Raw genomic sequence first — 25,397 nt, 5'->3', positions numbered from 1 at the left:
GCGGGAGGAGAGATAGACGGAGGAGAGAGAGAGAGAGAGAGAGAGAGAGGGAGAGAGAGAGAGTAGCTTTGTAGCACTGAATGTTGTCCCATCACACAAAACTAATGTATGTGCAGTTTTTGCAGGATGAATAGCTCTGAAAATTTTGTATAACTTCACTGCTATATATTTTTTCTCTATACATTAGACCAAGAAGAGGGACATTTGAGTAATGATGGGATGAGTAGAGGGATTTGGTTCCAATTCAGGAATAGATTAGAAGTACAAATGTCTAAATTTCTTATCTTTACAGGTGATTGCAAAACTAACTGAACTGACAGGAACACTGACTCATCCACACCCTGCCTGTCAATGGTGATAAATGACCCACCCCTCTGCTACTTAGAATAAACTAATATAACCCTTGTCTTCCAGCTTTCACTTACAGTCTTTACATCAGATAAGGTTTGGAAACGTGTTCTTCCTACTACGGGTATGTTAAGAACAAACCGCTACAATCCTTTTACGTAAATTGCTATTCTCATACAAAGGTCAGGTTTACTTTATCATTGGCTTTAGGTTAAAGCTACCACGTAATGGAATGTGAAATAATTCTCATGATGATAGTCCTTCTGTAATTCCTTAGCTCTACAGGGAAATCTTTCTCTCTCCGGTCAAACTGTTCTTTATGGCACTCTCATAGTTCTGTAGATCAGTGTCTAAAATTCTCTCTCTCTCTGAAAATACAATACACTACATCACTTCCAAATTTTTGTTTTTTCATACGAGAGTTTTTGTAACTTTAGTAACCTCTTCATTTTTGAAATGAGATTAGCATGCAAAAAAAAAAAAAACATACAATCATTCGTCTGATTATTTCATTGTGTGTACCAGACATTAATATCTCCCTCTCTCTCTCCTGGACTGTCTTTTCGTTCCCCAAGTCAGAACCTCAATTCCTCTCTCGATGCATGACTATCTTTTATTTTTTCAGGTCACTCTCTCCAGGATTGTCTGTTTAGTTCTTCTGTTCATTATCCACCTTTTCTCTCTAGGGCTGTTCTGTAGGTCTGTATCTCCCATTCTCTCTTTCTCCAGAGCTCTTAGATCATCTGGTCAGTATCTCTCTCTCTATCGCTCTCTGGAAGTGTCTCTTAGTTCTTACGGTCACTATCTCTCTCCCTCCAGGGCTCTCTCTTAGTTCTTTTAGTCAGTTTCTCCTTCCTCCTCTCTCTCTCCAGGGCTCTCTCTTAGTTCTTCTGGTCAGTCTCTCTCTGTCTCTCTCTCCCCCTCTCCTTCTTTCTCTCCAGGGCTGTCTCTTCTGGTCAGTTTCTTCCTGTCTCTGGGACTGTCTCTTAGATCCTCTGGTAAATACCTCTCCAGCTGTCTTTTACTTCTTTTGGTCTGTATCTCTCTCGCTCTTGCTCCAGGGCTGCCTCCTAATTCTTTTGGCCAGTATCATCCTCTCTCCAGGGCTGTCTTTCACTTCTCCTGGACAGTATCTTCCTCTCTCCAGGGCTGTCTTAGTTCCCCTGATCAGTATCTCTTTCTCTTTCTCCCCGTTTCTCTCTCCGGACCTGTCTCTTCTGGTCAGTTTCTTCCTCTCTCTGGGACTGTCTCTTAGATCCTCTCTCTCTCGCTCGCTCTCTCTCTCTCTCTCCGCAGGGCTGTGCCTTAGTTATTCTGGTCAGTCTCTCTCTCTCTCTTTCTCCCTCCGCTTTCCCTCTCTTCTCTGTACGACAGAATAAAAAATCGGAGGTGATGTCATGTGTTGTAGTGTATTTGTATTGTATTTTTGTACGACAACTATACTGCTTAAACGAAAATCATACGATTTGGTATCGTACAAGAAACATTTTCATGTTTGTCTAATCGGATAATATCGAATGAACTGTCGTGATCGGCTCTTGAAAGCTCTGTACTAACGGTCCGATTATCGTAGATTGCATCAAAAGCGGTATTTTTCGTCCAATTTTCAGATTGTGTGTACAGCCAATTAGTCCTTCTGGTCTATATCTCTTTCTCTCTTGCTCCTGGGCTGTCTCTTAGTTCTTCTGGTCATTCTCTCTCTCTCTCTCTCTCTCTCTCTCTCTCTCTCTCTCTTTCTCCCTCCTCTTTCTTCCTCCTAGTTCTTCTGGTCATTCTCTTTCTCTCTCTCTCTCTCTCTCTCTCTCTCTGGCTGTCCCTTAGTCATTCTGGTCGGTCTCTGTTTCCCCCTCTTCTTTCTCCCTCTTCTTTCTCCCTCCTCTTTCCCTTTCTTTCCCTCTCTTTCTGTACGACAGAATAAAAAATCGGAGGCGATGACTTGTGTTGTAATGTATTTGTATTGTATTTTTGGATGACAACTGTACTGGTTAAACGAAAATCGTACGATCTGGTATTGTACAAGAAACATTTTAGTGTTTGTCTGATCAGATAATATCGAATGAACTGTCGTGATCGGCTCTCGAAAGCTCTGTACTAACGATCCGATTATCGTACTTTGTGTCAAAAGTGGTATTTTTCGTCCAATTTTCAGATTGTGTGTACAGCCAATTAGTCCTTCTGGTCTATATCTCTTTCTCTCTCCTGCTCCTGGGCTGTCTCTTAGTTCTTCTGGTCATTCTCTCTCTCTCTCTCTTTCCTCTTTCTCCCTCCTCTTTCTTCCTCCTAGTTCTTCTGGTCATTCTCTTTCTCTCTCTCTCTCTCTTTCTCTCTCTCTCTCTTTCTCCTCAGGGCTGTCCCTTAGTTATTCTGGTTAGTCTCTGTTTCTCCCTCTTCTTTCTCCCTCTTCTTTATCCCTCTTCTTTCTCCCTCCTCTTTCTCCCTCCTCTTTCTCCCTCCTCTTTCTCCCTCTTCTTTCTCCCTCCTCTTTCCCTCTCTTCTCTGTACGACAGAATAAAAAAATCGGAGGTGATGTCATGTGTTGTAGTGTATTTGTATTGTATTTTTGGACGACAACTATACTGCTTAAACGAAAATCGTACGATCTGGTATTGTACAAGAAACATTTTCATGTTTGTCTAATCAGATAATATCAAATGAACTGTCGTGATCGGCTCTTGAAAGCTCTGTACTAACGGTCCGATTATCGTAGATTGCATCAAAAGCGGTATTTTTCGTCCAATTTTCAGATCGTGTGTACAGCCAATTAGTCCTTCTGGTCAGTATCTCTCTCTCTCTTTCTTTTTCTCTTTCTCTCTCTCTCTTTCTCTCTCTCTCTCTCTCCAGGGCTGTCCCTTAGTTATTCTGGTCAGTCTCTCTCTCTCTTTCTTTCTACAGCCAAATAGTCCTTCTGGTCAGTATCTCTTTCTCTCTCTCTTGCTCCTGGGCTGTCTCTTAGTTCTTCTGGTCATTCTCTCTCTCTTTCTCCCTCCTCTTTCCCTCTCTTCTCTGTACGACAGAATAGAAAATCAGAGGTGATGTCGTGTGGTGTAGTGTATTTGTATTGTATTTTTGGACGACAACTGTGCTGATTAAACGAAAATCGTACGATCTGGTATCGTACGAGAAACATTTTCATGTTTGTCTGATCGGATAATATTGGATGAACTGTCGTGATCCGCTCTTGAAAGCTCTGTACTAACGATCCGATTATCGTACTTTGCGCCAAAAGTGGTATTTTTCGGCCAATTTTCGGATCGTGTGTACAGCCAATTAGTCCTTCTGGTCTATATCTTTTTCTCTCTTGCTCCTGGGCTGTCTCTTAGTTCTTCTGGTCATTCTCTCTCTCTCTTTCCTCTTTCTCCCTCCTCTTTCTTCCTCCTAGTTCTTCTGGTCATTCTCTTTCTCTCTCTCTCTCTCTCTTTCTCTCTCTCTCTCTCTCCCCAGGGCTGTCCCTTAGTTATTCTGGTTAGTCTCTCTCTCTCTCTCTCTCTCTCCGACTGTCCCTTAGTCATTCTGGTCAGTCTCTGTTTCTCCCTCTTCTTTCTCCCTCCTCTTTCTCCCCCCTCTTTCCCTTTCTTTCCCTCTCTTTCTGTACGACAGAGTAAAAAATCGGAGGTGATGTCATGTGTTGTAGTGTATTTGTATTGTATTTTTGGAGGACAGCTGTACTGATTAAACGAAAATCGTACGATCTGGTATCGTACGAGAAAATTTTTCGTGTTTGTCTGACTGGATAATATCGGATGAACTGTCGTGATCGGCTCTCGAAAGCTTTGTACTAATGATCCGATTATCGTAGATTGCGTCAAAAGTGGTATTTTTTGTCCAATTTTCGGATCGTGTGTACAGCCAATTAGTCCATCTGGTCTGTATCTCTTTCTCTGTTGCTCCTGAGCTGTTTCTTAGTTCTCCTGCTCTCTCTCTCTCTCTCTCTCTTCCTCTTCCTCCCTCCTCTTTCCCTCTCTTCTCTGTACGACAGAGTAAAAAATCGGAGGTGATGTCATGTGGTGTACTGTATTTGTATTGTATTTTTGGATGACAACTGTACTGATTAAACGAAAATCGTACGATCTGGTATTGTACAAGAAAAATTTTTGTGTTTGATCGGATAATATTTAATGAACTGTTGTGATCGGCTCTTGAAAGCTCTGTACTAACGATGTGACTATCGTAGATTGCGTCAAAAGCAGTATTTTTCGTCCAATTTTCGGATCGTGTGTACAGCCAATTAGTCCTTCTGGTCTGTATCTCTCTCTCTCTTGCTTCAGGGCTGTTTCCTAGTTCTTTTGGCCAGTATCGTCCTCTCTCCAGGACTGTGTTAGTTCCCCTGGTCAGTATCTCTTTCTCTCTTTCTTGCTCCTGGGCTGTCTCTTAGTTCTCCTGGTCAGTATCTCTCTCTCTCTCTCTCTCCAGGGCTGTCCCTTAGTTATTCTGGTCAGTCTTTCTCCCTCCTCTTTCCCTCTCTTCTCTGTACGACAGAATAAAAAATCGGAGGTGATGTCATGTGGTGTAGTGTATTTGTATTGTATTTTTGTACGACAACTGTACTGATTAAACGAAAATTGTACGATCTGGTATCGTACGAGAAAAATTTTTGTGTTTGCCTGGTCGGATAATATCGAAAGAACTGTCATGATCGGCTCTCGAAAGCTCTGTACTAACGATCCGATTATCGTAGATTGCATCAAAAGTGGTATTTTTCGTCCAATTTTCGGATCTTGTGTACAGCCAATTAGTCCTTCTGGTCTGTATCTCTTTCTCTCTTGCTCCAGGGCTGTTTCCTAGTTCTTTTGGCCAGTATTGTCCTCTCTCCAGGACAGTGTTAGTTCCCCTGGTCAGTATCAAATTCAAATTCAAATAAGCTTTATTGGCAGGACCACATGCATGTTAGTATTGCCAAAGCAGTCAAGTTTCTATAAGAAGGCGGGGGGGTAATATAGAGGGGAATGGGCATAAGTCCATGTAAAGGGTTTTTAAGTCTTCAGTCTTTCATGTCCCTCTCAGTCGGTGACACGCTGTCACATATTGGGCAGCAATTTTTACCGTTGGCTCCTCTTCTACCAGTAGAAATTGGAGTTTCCTCTTCTCTTCTATAGAACTGAAGTCCAGGATGAGAGTGGAGAGTCTCTGGAAGTGAGTGTCCCTCACTGAGGAGTACTTTGGGCAATGTAGCAGGTAGAGGTCCTCATCCTCCAGGACCCCCTGGTCACATTGCTGGCACAGTCTACTCTCCCTGGGCTTGTAGGTCTGCCTGTGCTGTCCTATTTCGATTTCCAGGCTGTGGGCGCTCAGTCTGTACAGGCTCAGGGTCTGTCTGTTTTTGGGGTCTTGTAGCACCTCCAGGTACGGGGACAGTTTGTAGTCTCTCTGCAATGACTGGTAAACAGTTAGTTTTTTGGAGTTTGTTAGCTCATTTCTCCATTCTTCAACATGTTTTTCTTTGGAGTCATTGATTATGTTTTTTATTTGAGATTTTGTCAGGCCGCATTGTTGGGAGTTTGGGATAGACAAGGTGTTGATGAGTTGTTGCAGGCCACACGGCTTGGACTGGTCTTTACTGTTCAGTAAGGCTTTATGGTGGTATGAGTTGGGACTGCTGTTTTGTAGGTGGTCCCAGTATGATAGCGCCCTCTGCTGTACTGCGAGAAGTAAGGGAAATCTGCCCAACTCAGACCGGCAAGCACTGTTGGAGGTGCTCCGATGGACTTGGAGGAGGTGCTTGCAGAATTCCAGATGGAATATTTCTGTTGGGCTGGGGTCTCATTTGGATTGGCCTGGGTAGGTGACAGGACCCCAAACTTTACTGCCATAAAGAAGAATTGGGGTGATGACACTATCAAATATTCTGAGCCAGACTCTCACTGGTGGTTTTAGGTGGTACAGCTGTCTTCTGATGGCATAGAAGGCTCTGCATGCCTTGTCTTTTAGTGCCTCTATGGTTGGCTTGAAACTTCCTGATTTGTTAATTTCTAAGCCGAGGTATGTGTAGCTGTTAGTTTCAGTGCAGTTGATTAATGTAAAGGAAGGGTTTTTTGTTTGTTTAGTATTTTTCTTTTGAAACACCATGATCTTTGTTTTACTTGAGTTGATTGGTAGCGCCCATGTGGCACTGTATTTCTCCAGCACTTCCAGGCTGTCTTGTAGGCCTTTCTCTGTTGGTGACAGAAGTAGGAGGTCATCCGCATACAGCAGGAACTTCACCTCAGTGTCATGTAGAGTCAGTCCTGGTGCTGGAGAGGATTCTAGAGCTGCAGCCAGTTCATTGATGTAGATGTTGAAGAGGGTTGGACTTAGGCTGCAGCCCTGTCTGACTCCTTGGACTTGCAGAAAGTGTTCGGTACTTTTCCCATTCACCTTTACACTGCAGCTGTCTTGATAACCACATATGTTTTCCCTCCTATTCCACTCTCAAATAGTTTGAGGAACAGGCCTGGGTGCCACACGGAGTCAAAAGCCTTTTTGTATTGTAGACATGGTTCTTGATGGTTCTTGATGAGGCTGTGCAAGGTATAGGTGTGGTCTGTAGTGCGATGGTTTGGCATGAACCCTGACTGACTTCTGCTGAGGACATTGTGTTGTGTCAGGAAGTTGAGGATACGCTTATTGAGGATACTGTTGAATAGTTTCCCTAGTGTGCTGCTGACACATATTATTATTATTATACAGTATTTATATAGCGCCAACAGTTTACGTAGCGCTTTACAACTTGAGGGTAGACAGTACAAATACAATACAATTTGATACAGTAGGAATCAGAGGGCCCTGCTCCTTAGAGCTTACAATCTAAGAGGGAAGGTCAAGAGATACAAGAGGTAATAACTGTGGGTGATGTGCTGATTGAGAAGATAAATGTACAGTTTTTAGGTGGGGGCCAGATAGGCTTCTCTGAAGAGATGAGTTTTCAGGGATCGTCTGAAAGTGGATAAAGTAGGAGAAAATCGGACGGATTGGGGAAGAACATTCCAGAGGATGGGGGAGGCTCTGGAGAAGTCCTGAAGGCGAGCATGGGATGAGGTGACAAGGGAGTTTGAGAGCAGGAGGTCTTGGGAGGAGCGAAGAGAACGATTAGGTTGGTATTTTGTGACTAGGTTAGAGATGTAGCTAGGGGCCAGGTTGTGGATGGCTTTGTAAGTTATAGTTAGTATCTTGAATTTAATTCGGTGACTGAGTGGCAGCCAATGGAGGGATTGGCAGAGGGGTGTAGCAGACGCTGAGCGGTTTGTGTGGTGGATGAGCCTGGCCGCAGCGTTCATGATGGACTGAAGTGGGGATAGCCTATTTAAAGGTAAACCAATGAGGAGGGAGTTGCAGTAGATATCCCTCAGTATCTCTCTCTCTCTTGCTCCTGGGCTGTCTCTTAGTTCTTCTGGTCAGTATGTCTCTCTCTCTTTTTTCTTTTTCTCTCTTTCTCTCTCTCTCTCTCTCCAGGGCTGTCCCTTAGTTATTCTGGTCAGTCTCTCTCTCTCTTTCTTTCTCTTTCTCCCTCCTCTTGCTCTCTCCTCTTTCCCTCTCTTCTCTGTACGACAGAATAAAAAATCAGAGGTGATGTCATGTGTTGTAGTGTATTTGTATTGTATTTTATGGACGACAACTGTAAACTAAAATCGTACGATCTGGTATCGTACGAGAAAAATTTTTTTCGTTTGTCTGATCGAATAATATCCGATGACCTGTGGTGATCGGCTCTCAAAAGCTCTGTACTGATGATCCGATTATCGTAGATTGCGTCAAAAGTGGTATTTTTTGTCCAATTTTCGGATCGTGTGTACAGCCAATTAGTCCTTCTGCTCTATATCTCTTTCTCCTGGGCTGTCTTTTATTTCTTCTGGTCATTCTCTCTCTCGCCCTCCTTTTTCCCTCTCTTCTCTGTACGACAGAATAAAAAAATCGGAGGTGATATCATGTGGTGTAGTGTATTTGTATTGTATTTTTGTAAGACAACTGTACTGATTAAACGAAAATCGTACAATCTGGTATCGTACGAGAAAATATTTTGTGTTTGTCTGATCAGATAATATCGAATGAACTGTCGTGATCGGCTCTCGAAAGCTCTGTACTAACGATCTGATTATCGTAGATTGCGTCAAAAGCGGTATTTTTCATCCAATTCTCGGATCTTGTGTAGAGCCAATTAGTCCTTCTGGTCTGTATCTCTCTCTCTCTCTTGCTTCAGGGCTGTTTCCTAGTGCTTTTGACCAGTATCGTCCTACAGGGGTATCGTCTCTCCAGGACTGTGTTAGTTCCCCTGGTCAGTATCTCTTTCTTTCTCTCTCTCTCGGGCTGTCTCTTAGTTCTTCTGGTCAGTATCTCTCTCTCTCTTTCTCCCTCCTCTTTCTCTACGACAGAATAAAAAAATCAGAGGTGATGTCATGTGTTGTAGTGTATTTGTATTGTATTTTTGGACCACAACTGTACTGATTGATCTGGTATCGTACGAGCAAAATTTTCATGTTTGTCTGATCGGATAATCTGTCATGATCGGCTCTCGAAAGCTCTGTACTAACGATCCGATTGTCGTAGATTGAGCCAAAAGTGGTATTTTTCGTCCAATTTTCGGATCGTGTGTACAGCCAATTAGTCCTTCTGGTCTGTATCTCTTTCTCTCTTGCTCCAGGGCTGTGTCCTAGTTCTTTTGGCCAGTATCGTCCTCTCTCCAGGACTGTCTTATAGTTCTCATGGTCACTCTCTTGCTCCTGGGCTGTCTCTTAGTTCTTCTGGTCATTCTCTCTCTCTTTCTCCCTCCTCTTTCTCCTCCCTTTTCCCTCTCTTCTCTGTACGACAGAATAAAAAATCGGAGGTGATGTCATGTGCAGTGGCGGCTGGTGAAGTTTTAAGATGGGGGGGCGCTAGACCCCGCCCACCCTTTTGACCCCTTCCACGTCTCATAAGCCACACCCCTTATAGAATCCACCCACTCCGTCCCCTGTAGTACATCATATACCAGGCTGTATATTATACACAGGGCTCTGTACATCATATACCAGGCTCTACATTATATACAGGGCTCTGTAATCATATACCAGGCTGTACATTATACACAGGACTCTGCAAATCATATACCAGGCTCTACATTATACACAGGACTCTAATGACACATCAATCTGTCTCACAGCCCATCAGGGACAGAGGGATGGTGGGTGGGATGGGATCAGGGACAGAGGGATGGTGGGAGGGATGGGATCAGGGACAGAGGGATGATAGGTGGGATAGGATCAGGGACTGAGGGATGGGATCAGGGACAGAGGGATGGTGGGTGGGATGGGATCAGGGACAGAGGGATAGGATCAGGGACAGAGGGATGGTGGGTGGGATGGGATCAGGAACAGAGAGTGGGGTCAGGGACAGAGGGATGGTGGGTGGGATGGCATCAGGGACTGAGGGATGGTGGGTGGGATGGGATCAGGGACAGAGGGATGGTGGGTGGGATGGGATCAGGAACAGAGGGATGGGGGATTAGGGACAGAGGGATGGGATCAGGGACAGAGGGATGGGATCAGGGACAGAGGGATGGTGGATGGGATGGGATCAGGGACAGAGGGATGGGGGATCAGGGACAGAGGGATGGGATCAGGGACAGAGGGATGGTGGGTGGGATGGGATCAGGGACAGTGGGATGGGATCAGGGACAGAGGGATGGTGGGTGGGCGTGGGATCAGGGACAGAGGGATAGTGGGTGGGATGAGATCAGGGACGGGAAGTATTATTCACTTGCTCTTAGTTTCAGTCAATTCCCTCTCCCTGCACAGTGTTCGGAGTCTGGACTCACAGTGCCTCCAGTAATGGGTCTCCTGACATGGGGACAATGTCTGCACATCTCACTAGGGGGGATAGTTCGTTCCCCTTCACTGGACTGACCTGGCTGACTTTCTCCTCCACTCCAGTTTCTTCCTCCCGAGTCCCGACATGGATCTGCTTAGAGGAATGGGTGGAGCTGCTATACCAGTCAGTGAGTGCTCACTCAGGCACAGTTTACATGACTGTTTCCTGTAGCTAGAAACAGCGTGCAGCGCCCCACCCCCAGAGTACTTGCTTTCAGCTCCGCTCCATGCAAAGAACGGAGCTGCTGACGTCACTTCCTGGTTTCACGAAACCCGGAAGTAACAGTGAAATGTAAACCACAATGCTCCATAGAATCACTACGGGAGGAAGCTAATCGGCATTTTCGATTGCGCCACAAATGAAGCGCCATGTCTGCAATCTCGTGATTGCATTGACGTGGCGCTTCCCATAGTGCACTGTGTCCGGCGCCACAGTGCACTTCGTTAAAGGACATTTTTTTTTTTTCTTAAAGGGGCCGTTTAAAAAAATTTTTTTTTTTTTTTTTATTTTTTTTTCTGGTTACTACAGGAGGGGGGGCAGCGCCCGGGCGCCCCCTATGGACAGGCTGCCCCTGGTCATGTGTTGTAGTGTATTTGTATTATATTTTTGGATGACAACTGTACTGATTAAACGAAAATCATACGATCTGGTATCGTACAAGAAAAATTTTCATGTTTGTCTGATCGGATAATATCGAATGAGCTGTCATGATGGGCTCTTGAAAGCTCTGTACTAATGATCCGATTATTGTAGATTGCGCCAAAAGTGGTATTTTTTGTCCAATTTTCGGATCGTGTGTACAGCCAATTAGTCCTTCTGGTCTGTATCTCTCTCTTTCTTGCTCCAGGGCTGTTTCCTAGTTCTTTTGGCCAGTATCGTCCTCTCTCCAGGACTGTGCTAGTTCCCCTGGTCAGTATCTCTTTCTCTCTTGCTCCAGGGCTGTCTTTTAGTTCTTCTGGTCATTCTCTCTCTCTTCCTTTCTCTCTCTCTCTCTTCCTTTCTCTCTCTCTCTCTCTCCAGGGCTGTCCCTTAGTTATTCTGATCAGTCTCTCTCTCTCTCTCTCTCCAGGGCTGTCCCTTAGTTATTCTGGTCAGTCTCTCTCTCTCTCTCTCTCCCTCCTCTTTCCCTCTCCTTCCCTCTCTTTCTGTACAACAGAATAAAAAAAATGGAGGTGATGTCATGTGTTGTAGTGTATTTGTATTGTATTGTATTTTTGGACGACAACTGTACTGATGGTATTTTTCGTCCAATTTTCAGATCGTGTGTAAACCCAATTAGTCCTTCTGGTCTTTATCTCTTTCTCTCTTTTGCTCCTGGGCTGTCTCTTAGTTATTCTGGTCAGTATCTCTCTCTCTTTCTTTCTCTTTCATCCTCCTCTTTCCCTCCCTCTCTCTCTCTTTCTCTCTCTCTCTAGGGCTGTCCCTTAGTTATTCTGGTCAGTCGTTCTCCCTCCTCTTTCTCTCTCTTTCTGTACGACAGAATAAAAAATCGGAGGTGATGTCATGTGTTGTAGTGTATTGTACACCCTTCCTGCCAATGGTGATAAATGACCCACCCCTCTGCTACTTAGAATAGACTAATATAACCCTTGTCTTCCAGCTTTCAATTACAGTCTTTACATCAGATACGGTTCGGAAACGTGTTCTTCCTACTACAGGTACGTTAAGAACAAACCGCTACAATACTTTTAGGTAAATTGCTATTCTCATACAAAGGTCAGGTTTACTTTATCATTGGCTTTAGGTTAAAGCTACCACGTAATGGAATGTGAAATAATTCTCATGATGATAGTCCTTCTGTAATTCCTTAGCTTTGTTTTTTTATCATTTATAAATGTTACCAAGGCCATTCTCAGAATATGAAGAACTTTTTTTTTTCTTTAAAGTGTTTATTTGGGATTTTTTCCAGTCTCTCTCTTTTTCCAGGGCAGTAATGCTATCTCCCTCCAAGGCTCTACAGGGAAATCTTTCTCTCTCTGGTCAAACTGTTCTTTATGGCACTCTCATATAGATCAGTATCTAAAATATTCTCTCTCTCTCCAACACTATCAGAAAATCATACCAAAAATATCGCTCTTGAAGCGATCGTATGATAATCTGATCGTATCTCTGAATCTCTCTCTCTCCGGACCTGTCTCTTCTGGTCAGTTTCTTCCTCTCTCTGGGACTGTCTCTTAGATCCTCTGGTAAATATCTCTCCAGCTGTCTTAGTACTTCTGGTCTGTATCTCTTTCTCACCAGAACTGTCTCTTAGTAATTCAGGTCATTGTCTCTCTCATGGGCTGTTTCTTACCTATCCAGGTCAGTATTTTCCTCTCCCCCTTTTAGTTGTGCAGGTCAGTATCCTATCCCAGTCCTAGTTTCTATAAATTATTGTTATACTGTATGACTAACTTTCCATGGCAGGTTTCCTAATGCCAAACACACTATGTATGCCGATTCCAGCCCTGTGGTTCAGAGGCCTTAACCAGAATCTTCAGGGCTCTGGTGCAAGAAACTATGAAGAGCCCCCACCAGGGGCGTTGCTAGGTCTACGGTCTCAGGCTAGAGCCCATAGCAGCAGAGTAAAGAAAGTCGCTTGGGCGGGCATACACATGTATATAATATACGTGTGTGTGTGTATATACATATATATATAATATCGTTACATATCTGAGTACAGATTCCCCCTTACATCAGGGTCCCCAGAGACCCTCCTTACATCAGGGTCCCCAGAAAGCCCCTCCTTACATTAGGATCCCCAAAGCCCCCCTCCTTACATCAGGGTCCCCAGGGAGCCCCTCCTTACATCAGGGTCCCCAGGGAGCCCCTCCTTACATCAGGGTCCCCAGGGAGCCCCTCCTTACATCAGGGTCTCCAGGGAGCCCCTCCTTACATCAGGGTCTCCAGAGAGCCCCTCCTTACATCAGGGTCCCCAGAGGGCTCCTCCTCACATCAGGCTCCCCAAAGGGCCCCTTCCTTACTTCAGGGTCCCCAGAGAGCCTCCCTACTTACATTAGGATCCCCAAAGCCCCCCTCCTTACATCAGGGTGCCCAGAGAGCCCCTCCCTACATCAGGGTCCCCAGAAGGCCCCCCCTTACATCAGGGTTCCCAGTGAGCCCTCCCTTACATCAGGGTCCCCAGAAATCCCCTCCTTACATCAGGGTCCCCTGAGAGCCCCTCCTCACATCAGGGTCCCCAGAGGGCGCCTTCCTTACATTAGGATCTCCAAAGCCCCCCTCCTTACATCAGGGTGCCCAGAGAGCCCCTCCTTACATCAGGGTGCCCAGAGAGCCCCTCCTTACATCAGGGTGCCCAGAGAGCCCCTCCTTACATCAGGGTCCCCAGAGAGCCCCTCCTTACATCAGGGTCTTCAGAGGGCTCCCCCTTACATCATGGTCCCCAGAGAGCCCCTCCTTACATCAGGGTCCCCAGAGAGCCGCTCCTTACATCAGGGTTCCCAGAGAGCCCCTCCTTACATCAGGGTCCCCAGAGAGCCCCCCTTACTTCAGGGTCCCCAGAGAGCCTCCCTTACTTCAGGGTCCCCAGAGAGCCTCCCTACTTAAATTAGGATCCCCAAAGCCCCCCTCCTTACATAGGAAAAAAGAGGGGAAAAAAAAGGGTTGAGAACAACTCAGGGACTTTTAAGGTGCTTAAATTTCAAGGTAAATAGAGTAGGGAAACATGTACAACTTATCCATAAAAGATAATAATTTTTATTATTACAATAAAAATAGATAAATAAATAAAAACAAATATTATTATAACATGACACCATTATTAATAAAAAGACAATATGTGTATCTCAATATTCACAACTTATAGTGGGCAGGCAGTAGAAAAAAACACTTGGTTCAATACCACTCAACATGTTTTGCTCATTTGGAGCTTCCTCAGGAGTTTTGGCATAGATTGTGGTATACTCTAAATGATAATAAAGAAAAACATGAATGAGGTATAATGTTACATAATTGCATGATAGAATTTGCGATCTACAATAAACATAGATATGTGTAAAAATGTGTATGGACAATGAATCATACATGAACTGCAAAAACAGTTGAAAAAACAATAATACATAATAAACAGAAAAATAATAATACATCAATGTTTATGATCTTACCAGGCTGCCACAAAATGAAGATAAATTGTATTGAATAAAAATTGCTTGCTAAGTAGCATCAGCAATGCAGAAACATCAACTAGGTCTCTCACACCAAAGGCTCCCATCCTATATGGCCAAAGAAGGATATAGAATTTATGTATCCTTGATGAAAAGGACAAAAAAGTATGAGGGGTAAATGGAAATGAATATTTAAAAATTTTATATTTGGAATTAAATATCAGGCAGGGCATCCAACAATAACCATATTATTTATGTGGAAAAATACCTTTAGTAGAATCTAAAATCTTTTGTTAGAGGTAGAAACCCCTCTCTGCAAGTATGGACCAGCACCTGCACCAGAAACTGACTGCATGGTGTGAACTAGAGCCATTGGAATACATGGAAAACACTGTGCATGCATTTTTAGTGCAGAAAAAAAGCACACGGAACTGCGTCTGGTGTGAACTAGCACTTCAAAAGAAAGACTAATTAAAAAGAAATCCTTGTATGCAGCTTCTGTCAAAACCAGACATAGCTGCATATGGGACACTTACTTGTAAAGAGGAATCAAAAAGGCACAGCGTTTGGGAGAGATGAAACCCCTTCCTCCAGTGGAGAGCCTGTGACAGACGGTGTGTAACCGCATCCTTATAAACCTTCCATCCCGGCGGCGTCTGACGTCACCGCCGGGATGCAGACGTGTAGTGAGGATGCCCGGAGGATGAGGAGAGCGGCAGCGTCATCGCTTGACGCTGGCTGCGTCATAAGTTAGCAGTGCACATGCGCAAAACGGCAAAATACACCCAATACGTCTATGGGGCAGCAGAAGCCTGGAGCACCATCTTGAAAAGGTAATGATGAACAGGGCAACTGAAATAGGCCAAACAAATTATAACAAAATAAGTTTAAAAGGAAAAACAAAAATAATAATAATATTAAGTAGATGGCGACATCAGTGTTCATCCCAAGAGGGCACATTATTGGATGTATATAAACAATGCTGCCCCCATCCTAGCCATCGATCGGGACTGAAACCTCTAGGGCTCCCAAGTGAAAAGCGATTGATTATTCGCTTATCACACTGGGTGCCCCTGGCGTCCATGTGAACCAAAAAAGTATGGACAGGGACATAAATGAATGAGAGGCCAAGTGATGTTAAATTAATACTACCTGCATTATTGATAGATGCATCCTGATTTAAAGGGCAGCCTGTGAAGACATAGTATCCAGTAAATGGGGAAAAAAGTAAATACAGATATACTATTAAAAGAATATAAATATATAAAAGTGAAAAATGGAAAATAAATAAGTGAAAGAAGTGAAGCGCACTACCCCCGTAGGAGCTGCTAATAGTTCGTTCCTTTCTCCCAGTTTGTTCCATTACCCCCAATTCCCTGCATTGATGACACCGCAAACAGTCTTGAAACAAAAGAACAATAACTTTATTCCTTCCCATAGCACATTGCAGAAAGAATATGAAACAAATCTTCTAGAAATATGAGCTGCCTTAATCACTTGGTTCCTGTAATGGACTGCAAATCTTCTCCCTCCTGTTTACCACTACTTCCCAACCACACAGAATCTTCAACTTAAGTCCCAAGAACAATACTCTGAATAGAGTTCCCGGACAGGCTGTTAGGATTTCTCCCAGGTGATCCTCCGCACCCTCAGCCATTGCAAATACTGTTTCTCTGGGTATGCACTCACGTGTACATTTGAGCGACCGTCCATGTCTGCCAAAAGAGGGCCCACTTCTCTCCCAGCTCTTTTCCTCTGTTGGTGGTAGCAGCCTCTCCTTTTAGATATTGCAGATTCCCACAGTTGATTCCTCCATCTCTCCTCCTGTTAAGGCAGGTTCTTCTCCCCAGAGGGGAGAGTTCTTAAGCTGTAACAGCGTCTACATTCTGTACTCCTTTGCTGTCCTCTTCCCATCAGCAAGCATGGCAGGAAGCATGTGACCCACAGTTATATAGCCCTATTAGCCCCTGCCCATACAAATTAATGATAGGCTAAGGGTTACCTATACCACTAACTACATCCTGTATCAAATCAACCTGTCCTCCAGCACCTCTCACTGGTCAGACAAAGTGTCACTTTTGCAGAATACAGGTGGTCACCCCCCCCATCCTACACTATCATTCCTCCCTAATAAATCAAACCCAGCCAGGCTTAAACCAAAGAGGGTAATGCCTGAAATTGACAGTTAACTCTAAACCTCTCTAACCTTTCAGCACACACCTAAGTAGGTGGGCGCTACAGAAGGTAAAAGATAGAGGAAAGAATAATGAAGGAAAAGTTGGAAAGGTTTGAATTGAAAATGTTTAGGTACTATTCACAAAAATGGTTTGAAACTAAATGCATCTTTGAGTCCCGGGTATTTTAACCACCTCAAGCCGATATACGTCGGCAGAATGGCACGGGCAGGCAGAATCACGTACCCATACGTGATCTGCCTCCCACGGGCGGGGGGTCCAATCGGACCCCCCCCCGGTGCCCGAGGCGGTCGGCTTGTGACTGGGAGTGATGAGAGGTGAGGGGGAGACCATCCGTTCGTGGCCCCCCCCCTCGCGATCGCTCCCAGCCAATCAGAATCATTCCTCTGCTGCTGTATGCTAAACAGCAGCAAAGGAAATTATGTCATCTCTCCTCGGCTCGGTATTTTCCGTTCCGGCGAGGAGAGAAGACATCACTGTGAGTGTAAAACACAAACACACTCAGTAGAACATACCAGGCACACATTACACCCCCGATCGCCCCCCGATCACCCCCCCCCTCCCTGTCACACTGACACCAAGCTGTTTTTTTTTTTTTTTCTGATTACTGCATGGTGTCAGTTTGTGACAGTTAGTGTGGTAGGGCAGTTATTGTTAGCCCCCTTTAGGTCTAGGGTACCCCACTAACCCCCCCTAATAAAGTTTTAACCCCTTGATCATCCTCTGTCGCCAGTGTCACTAAGCGATCATTTTTCTGATCGCTGTATTAGTGTCACTGGTGACGCTAGTTGGGGAGGTAAATATTTAGGTTCGCCGTCAGCGTTTTATAGCGACAGGGACCCCCATATACTATCTAATAAATGTTTTAACCCCTTGATTGCCCGCTGGTTAACCCTTTCACCACTGATCACGCTGGTTAGTTTGTTTATTTTTTTATAGTGTCAGGGCACCCGCCGTTTATTACCGAATAAAGGTTTAGCCCCCTGATCGCCCAGCGGTGATATGCGTCGCCCCAGGCAGCGTCAGATTAGCGCCAGTAGTGCTAACACCCACGCACGCAGCATACGCCTCCCTTAGTGGTATAGTATCTGAACGGATCAATATCTGATCCGATCAGATCTATACTAGCGTCCCCAGAAGTTTAGGGTTCCCAAAAGTGTTAGCGGGATCAGCCCAGATACCTGCTAGCACCTGCGTTTTGCCCCTCCACCCAGCCCACCCCATCCAAGTGCAGTATCGATCGATCACTGTCACTTACAAAACACTAAACGCATAACTGCAGCATTCGCAGAGTTAGGCCTGATCCCTGCGATCGCTAACAGTTTTTTTGGTAGCGTTTTGGTGAACTGGCAAACACTAGCCCCAAGCAGCGTCAGGTTAGCGCCAGTACCGCTAACACCCACGCACGCACCGTACATCTCCCTTAGTGGTATAGTATCTGAACAGATCAATATCTGATCCGATCAGATCTATCCTAGCATCCCCAGCAGTTTAGGGTTCCCAAAAACGCAGTGTTAGCGGGATCAGCCCAGATACCTGCTAGCACCTGCGTTTTGCCCCTCCGCCCAGCCCACCCAAGTGCAGTATCGATCGATCACTGTCACTTACAAAACACTAAACGCATAACTGCAGTGTTCGCAGAGTCAGGCCTGATCCCTGCTAAGTTTTTTTGGTAGCGTTTGGTGAACTGGCAAGCGCCAGCGGCCTAGTACACCCCGGTCGTAGTCAAACCAACACTGCAGTAACACTTGGTGACGAGGCGAGTCCCATAAGTGCAGTTCAAGCTGGTGAGGTGGCAAGCACAAGTAGTGTCCCGCTGCCACCAAGAAGAAGACAAACACAGGCCCGTCGTGCCCATAATGCCCTTCCTGCTGCATTCGCCAATCCTAATTGGGAACCCACCACTTCTGCATCACCCGTACTTCCCCCATTCACATCCCCAACCAAATGCAGTCGGCTGCATGAGAGGCATTTTTATGTCCTCCCGAGTACCCCTACCCAACGAACCCCCCAAAAAAGATGTTGTGTCTGCAGCAAGCGCGGATATAGGCGTGACACCCGCTATTATTGTCTCTCCTGTCCTGACAATCCTGGTCTTTGCATTGGTGAATGTTTTGAACGCTACCATTCACTAGTTGCGTATTAGCGTAGGGTACAGCACTGCACAGACTAGGCACACTTTCACAGGGTCTCCCAAGATGCCATCGCATTTTGAGAGACCCGAACCTGGAACCGGTTACAGTTATAAAAGTTAGTTACAAAAAAAGTGTAAAAAAAAAAAAAAAAAAACACAAACAAAAATATAAAATAAAAAAAAAATAGTTGTCGTTTATTGTTCTCTCTCGCTCTCTCTATTCTCTCTCTATTGTTCTGCTCTTTTTTACTGTATTCTATTCTGCAATGTTTTATTGTTATTATGTTTTATCATGTTTGCTTTTCAGGTATGCAATTTTTTATACTTTACCATTTACTGTGCTTTATTGTTAACCATTTTTTGTCTTCAGGTACACCATTCACGACTTTGAGTGGTTATACCAGAATGATGCCTGCAGGTTTAGGTATCATCTTGGTATCATTCTTTTCAGCCAGCGGTCGGCTTTCATGTAAAAGCAATCCTGTCGGCTAATTAGCCTCTAGACTGCTTTTGAATGCCCCCCCTCCCCTACCGTCTTCCGTGTTTTTCTCTGGCTCTCCTGTCTCAACAGGGAACCTGAGAATGCAGCCGGTGATTCAGCCAGCTGACCATAGAGCTTGTCAGAGACCAGAGTGGCTCCAAACATCTCTATGGCCTAAGAAACTGAAAGCTACGAGAATTTTATGACTTCGATTTCGCCGGATGTAAACAGCGCCATTGGGAAATTGGGGAAGCATTTTATCACACCGATCTTGGTGTGGTCAGATGATTTGAGGGCAGAGGAGAGATCTAAGGTCTAATAGACCCCATTTTTTTCAAAAAAGAGTACCTGTCATTACCTATTGCTATCATAGGGGATATTTACATTCCCTGAGATAACAATAAAAATAATTAAAAAAAAAATGAAAGGAACAGTTTAAAAATAAGATAAAAAAGCAAAAAAAAAAAAAAAAGCACCCCTGTCCCCCCCCCCCTGTTCTCGCGCTAAGGCGAACGCAAGCGTCGGTCTGGTGTCAAATGTAAACAGCAATTGCACCATGCATGTGAGGTATCACCACGAAGGTCAGATCGAGGGCAGTAATTTTAGCAGTAGACCTCCTCTGTAAATCTAAAGTGGTAACCTGTAAAGGCTTTTAAAGGCTTTTAAAAATTTATTTATTTTGTTGCCACTGCACGTTTGTGCGCAATTTTAAAGCATGTCATGTTTGGTATCCATGTACTCTTCCTAAGATCATCTTTTTTATTTCATCAAACATTTGGGCAATATAGTGTGTTTTAGTGCATTAAAATTTAAAAAAGTGTGTTTTTTCCCCAAAAAATGCGCTTGAAAAATCGCTGCGCAAATACTGTGTGAAAAAAAAAAAATGAAACACCCACCGTTTTAATCTGTAGGGCATTTGCTTTAAAAAAAATATAATGTTTGGGGGTTCAAAGTAATTTTCTTGCAAAAAAAAAATAATTTTTTCATGTAAACAAAAAGTGTCAGAGAGGGCTTTGTCTTCAAGTGGTTAGAAGAGTGGGTGATGTGTGACATAAGCTTCTAAATGTTGTGCATAAAATGCCAGGACAGTTCCACCCCCCCCAAATGACCCCATTTTGGAAAGTAGACACCCCAAGCTATTTGCTGAGAGGCATGTCGAGTCCATGGAATATTTTATATTGTGACACAAGTTGCGGGAAAGAGACAATTTTTTTTTTTTTTTGTCACTAATTGATATATTGCTCAAACATGCCATGGGAATATGTGAAATTACACCCCAAAATACATTTTGTTGCTTCTCCTGAGTACGGGGATACCACATGTGTGAGACTTTTTTGGAGCCTAGCCGCGTACGGGACCCCGAAAACCAAGCACCGCCTTCAGGCTTTCTAAGGGCGTAAATTTTTGATTTCACTCTTCACTGCCTATCACAGTTTCGGAGGCCATGGAATGCCCAGGTGGCACAAACCCCCCCCAAATGACCCCATTTTGGAAAGTAGACACCCCAAGCTATTTGCTGAGAGGTATAGTGAGTATTTTGCAGACCTCACTTTTTGTCACAAAGATTTAAAAATTGAAAAAAGAAAAAAAACAATTTTTTTCTTGTCTTTCTTCATTTTCAAAAACAAATGAGAGCTGCAAAATACTCACCATGCCTCTCAGCAAATAGCTTGGGGGGGTCTACTTTCCAAAATGGGGTCATTTGGGGGGGTTTGTGCCACCTGGGCATTCCATGGCCTCCGAAACTGTGATAGGCAGTGAAGAGTGAAATAAAAAATTTACAACCTTTTAGAAATCCTGAAGGCGGTGATTGGTTTTCGGGGCCCGTACGCGGCTAGGCTCCTAAAAAGTCCCACACATGTGGTATCCCCACACTCAGGAGAAGCAGCTAAATGTATTTTGGGGTGCAATTCCACATATGCCCATGGCCTGTGTGAGCAATATATCATTTAATGACAACTTTGTGCAAAAAAAAAAAAAAAAAATTGTCACTTTCCCGCATTTTGTTTCAAAATATAAAATATTCCATGGACTCAACATGCCTCAAAGCAAATAGCTTGGGGTGTCTACTTTCCAAAATGGGGTCATTTGGGGGGGTTTATGCCATCTGGGCATTTTATGGCCTTCAAAACTGTGATAGGTAGTGAGGAGTAAAATAAAAAATTTACGCCCTTAGAAATCCTAAAGGCAGTGATTGGTTTTCGGGGCCCCGTACGCGGCTAGGCTCCCAAAAAGTCCCACACATGTGGTATCCCCATACTCAGGAGAAGCATCTGAATATATTTTGGGGTGCAATTCCACATATGCCCATGGCCTGTGTGAGCAATATATCATTTAGTGACAACTTTTTGTAATTTTTTTTTTTTTTGTCATTATTCAATCACTTGGGACAAAAAAAATTAATATTCAATGGGCTCAACGTGCCTCTCGGCGATTTCCTTGGGGTGTCTACTTTCCAAAATGGGGTCATTTGTGAGGGTTTTGTACTGCCCTGCCATTTTAGCACCTCAAGAAATGACAGTCATAAATTAAAGGCTGTGTAAATTCCAGAAAATGTACCCTAGTTTGTAGGCGCTATAACTTTTGTGCAAACCAATAAATATACACTTATTGACATTTTTTTTACCAAAGACATGTGGCCGAATACATTTTGGCCTAAATGTATGACTAAAATTAAGTTTATTGGTTTTTTTTATAACAAAATGTAGAAAATATCATTTTTTTTCAAAATTTTCGGTCTTTTTCCGTTTATAGCGCAAAAAATAAAAACCGAGGAGGTGATCAAATACCATCAAAAGAAAGCTCTATTTGTGGGAAGAAAAGGACACAAATTTCGTTTGGGTACAGCATTGCATGACCGAGCAATTAGCAGTTAAAGCGACGCAGTGTCACATTGTAAAAAGTGCTCTGGTCAGGAAGGGGGTAAATCCTTCCGGGGCTGAAGTGGTTAAAGCTGATAGCTCATGTATCCAACGTGCCTCTTTTTGCAGAAGCAACTTGTCGTAATCGTCTCCCCTGTCTCCCGGGGGGATATGTTCAAGGCCAAAGAAATGCATATAGATACTGTCAAACTTATGGTGTAGACCAATATGTCAATTAACAGGAATTTCCATTCTTTTTTAATGTATCAGAGAGACATGGTCTCTTATTCGGAAGAAAAAGGGTTGTTTGGTTTTACCAATATAGAACATTTGACATTCACGTTGCATGATGTATACAATGCCTATTGATTGGCATGTTACTGAAAAATTGGGTCTAAAGAGGCGGCCATTAGGAAGCAGAATGCTTCGTGCCGCGTATATAAATCTGCAAAAATTGCATCGATGGCATGGTCTACTGCCCTTTATGGATTTCATTGGAGATCTTAGTTTGAGTATCATAATGGCTGTGTACCAGGGTGTCCCTAAGGGATCAGGATCGCCTGAAGGTAATTTTAGGGTATGGTTTCAGATGTTTGGCAACTTTTTCATCTCCCATCAGGAGGTACCAATATTTTTTCATAATCTCTCGCACCTGTCGGTGCTGGCTTGCGAACCTGGTGATAAGCTGAACACCTGGATTAGCCCTTTTTGGTTTAGAGTCATGTATAAGGGAGGCTCTGTTGTGGTTTTTAGCCTTGAGGTAGGCTTTCTTGAGGCATTTGTAGCTGTAGCCGCGCTTTTGTAAGCGTGACCGCAGCAAACTGGCCTCCCTTTCAAAATCAGAGTCTGCACTGCAATTGCGTTTAATTCTCAAATATTGCCCGTAGGGCACATTTGTGATGAGAGGAGTGGGGTGGGAGCTGGTGTCATGGAGCAAGGAATTCCCTGCAGAGGGCTTACGATACAGGGTCGTTCCTATGCTCCCATCTTTATTGGCTACAATTTGAACATCCAAAAAGGTAAGGTTGACTGAGCTCAAATGTGAATTTAAGATTGTAGTTATTAATCTTTAAATTTAAGCACCTTAAAAGTCCCTGGGTTGTTCTCAACCCCTTGTTCCCCCTCTTTTTTCCTATTTTTATAAATTATGGGATGTGGTGCTATTTGTTGATTATGTCTGCCCTTATTATCATTTTTGCCCCCTCCTTACATCAGGGTCCCCAGAGAGCCCCTCCTAACATCAGGGTCCCCAGAGAGCCCCTCTTTACATCAGGGTCTCCAGAGAGTCCCTCTTTACATCAGGGTCCCCAGAGAGCCCCCCCTTACATCAGGGTCCCCAGAGAACCCCATCTCACATCAGGGTCCCCAGAGGGCCCCTTCCTTACATCAGGGTCCCCAGAGGGCCCCCCTATATCAGAGTCCCCAGAGAGCCTCTACAATTTAGGAAGTGCAGCGCTGGACTAATTAATATATATAAATGGTGAAATTTATAAACCAATTATCATGGATAATAGTGAAAAACTCTCTTAATCAGTATAAACAAACCTAACAAGATAGTGACAAAATCACAATCATTCGTGATTAAACAATAGGTAAAGTGCTCCACAGTACATAAACACACAGACTGTAAAAAAGTGAATAAAAACATAAAAGTCCAAATCAGTGTGTATGTTGTATAGATATTCTATGCAGGTTTCAGGGATCTTCACCATTCATTGTTTGCCCACCACCGGATAGATAAATCGAAGGCTTACCAGAAAGCCTGTGACCGCCCTTATTCAGGGGGGTCAAAACAAGCTTAGCAGATGTAAGTAGACCACCACAGGGATACTTCAAAGGACACCGCTGGGCCAATGCATCGGACTCCTTCCCGGGCAGCCAGCCGACAGCAGCTATGGATACCTTCCACAATCCTATCCTGGGATATCCCCTCATAGGGCAAAACTTAGTAACATCCACGGATCCAGCACAAAAAATGGTGTTATAGTGCCAAAAAAGAAACAGAGGGAGATGCTCCACTGGTGCAAATAACTTTTGGCTTGTTTATTTGGCAAAATGAGGTATAAAACATAAAATGTAGTAAAAAAGATAAAAAACGGCACTATCGCCGTTTAAATTGAAAGCGCGCATGCGCGGTGCGTTCGATGTTGTGACCCTATGGCCGTTTCGTCACAACTGACGTCATCCGGGGTACGCACCAACGCACGCGCATGCGCATTAAATCCCCGGGCATCATACTGGAAAGCGCTTGTGGTTCACAAGAGGCAAAACTTCGTTCTAATTGGTTCTAAAAAATCCACTGAAGAGAGTAATCACCACGGATGTGAAGGCCATTAATTAATTATAAAGGAAAGCTGTCTGATCGTTAAACCTAATTATATAAAGATAGCAGCATGAGAACTTGTCTCCGGTGCCATCTAGTGGAGTATTGCGGGCGTTACACCAAAATTACCAACGGCCTAAATCCAGGCAATTATGTGGAAAGAATAAAAATTCAATAGGCAATTCATTATTATTATGATAAAATGTTAGGGATCTATTCATCACAAAGGAAAATATACTTGATATCTAGAATCTAATCATCACTAAGGAGGATGTGCTAGAGGGGGACATCAACTGCCATCAACAAAAGCAGCCGATGTGTTATAAGGACATCAACTGTTGTTAATAAAACAGTTGATGTCCCACTCTATGTTCAATCCATTGGGGGCATGGGAACCAATCCAGTTAGTTTCTGATCTGGATATGGTTCGCTTCCCATTACTGCCACGCCAATGTGGAACATACTTTTCTATCCCTATAAAAGTACCTAAGGAGGTATACCACACACTTAGAAGTGCATGTTATAAGGGAATCAATAGGGTAGGTGACACAAGTGCCTTCTGATGTAAATTCTGTTAATCTCCTTTGACGTAATGCGTTTACCCTACAAACTTTACATCTCCTACAAGGGGAGAAGCCTTTCAGATCCCCAAAGAAAGTTGGGCGCTGAGGTGGATCAGGGACATTTGGTGCCAAAGTGTGTCTCAAGCTAGTGGCTCCCCTAAATAGGACACGAGGGTTGTTTGATAATAGGGGGCCAAGGATACGGTCATTTTTAATCACCGGTCAATGTCTTTTAATAATTCTCTTAATGGCCCAATGTTGGCTGGAATATGTGGTAAGAAAGCTAGACTAAAATCCTCCTCATTGTTGACCTGGGGGGGTTTATCTCTTAGAAGTTCCATACGGTCCCTATTTCCTACCTCCACAATCAAGGAGTCTAGCACTGTTGCTTCATAGTCTTTATCTAAAAATTTAGATTTCAAAGACGAGGCCTCTCTAAAGAAATCATCCAGATTTGAACAATTCCGCCTCAAGCGTAGAAATTGGCCCTTGGGGACAGCGGACAACCATGAGCGATGATGGCACGAATTGAGTGGAATAAAGCTATTCCTATCAGTGGATTTGAAGAAGGTG

General features: G+C 43.9%; 1 protein-coding gene across 2 annotated transcripts in view; it reads left to right on the top strand.

Moving 5' to 3' along the window:
- Nucleotides 1-379: 379 nt before the first annotated feature.
- Nucleotides 380-25,397, top strand: part of LOC141113859 (caspase-3-like) — a 160,127-nt gene continuing 135,109 nt past the window's right edge. The window contains exons 1-2 of one of the 2 annotated variants that reach the window (XM_073607194.1): nucleotides 380-472; nucleotides 11,765-11,822. The gene's annotated coding sequence lies outside the window, so the exon portion shown is untranslated. The remainder of the gene's footprint in view (nucleotides 473-11,764; nucleotides 11,823-25,397) is intronic. The other variant, XM_073607202.1, reaches the window with a different exon arrangement.

The sequence above is a fragment of the Aquarana catesbeiana genome, linkage group LG01 (genome assembly GCF_042186555.1).
Source record: "Aquarana catesbeiana isolate 2022-GZ linkage group LG01, ASM4218655v1, whole genome shotgun sequence".
In the NCBI taxonomy this organism is placed as follows: Eukaryota; Metazoa; Chordata; class Amphibia; order Anura; family Ranidae; genus Aquarana; species Aquarana catesbeiana.
This window is presented reverse-complemented; position numbering and strand designations above follow the sequence as displayed.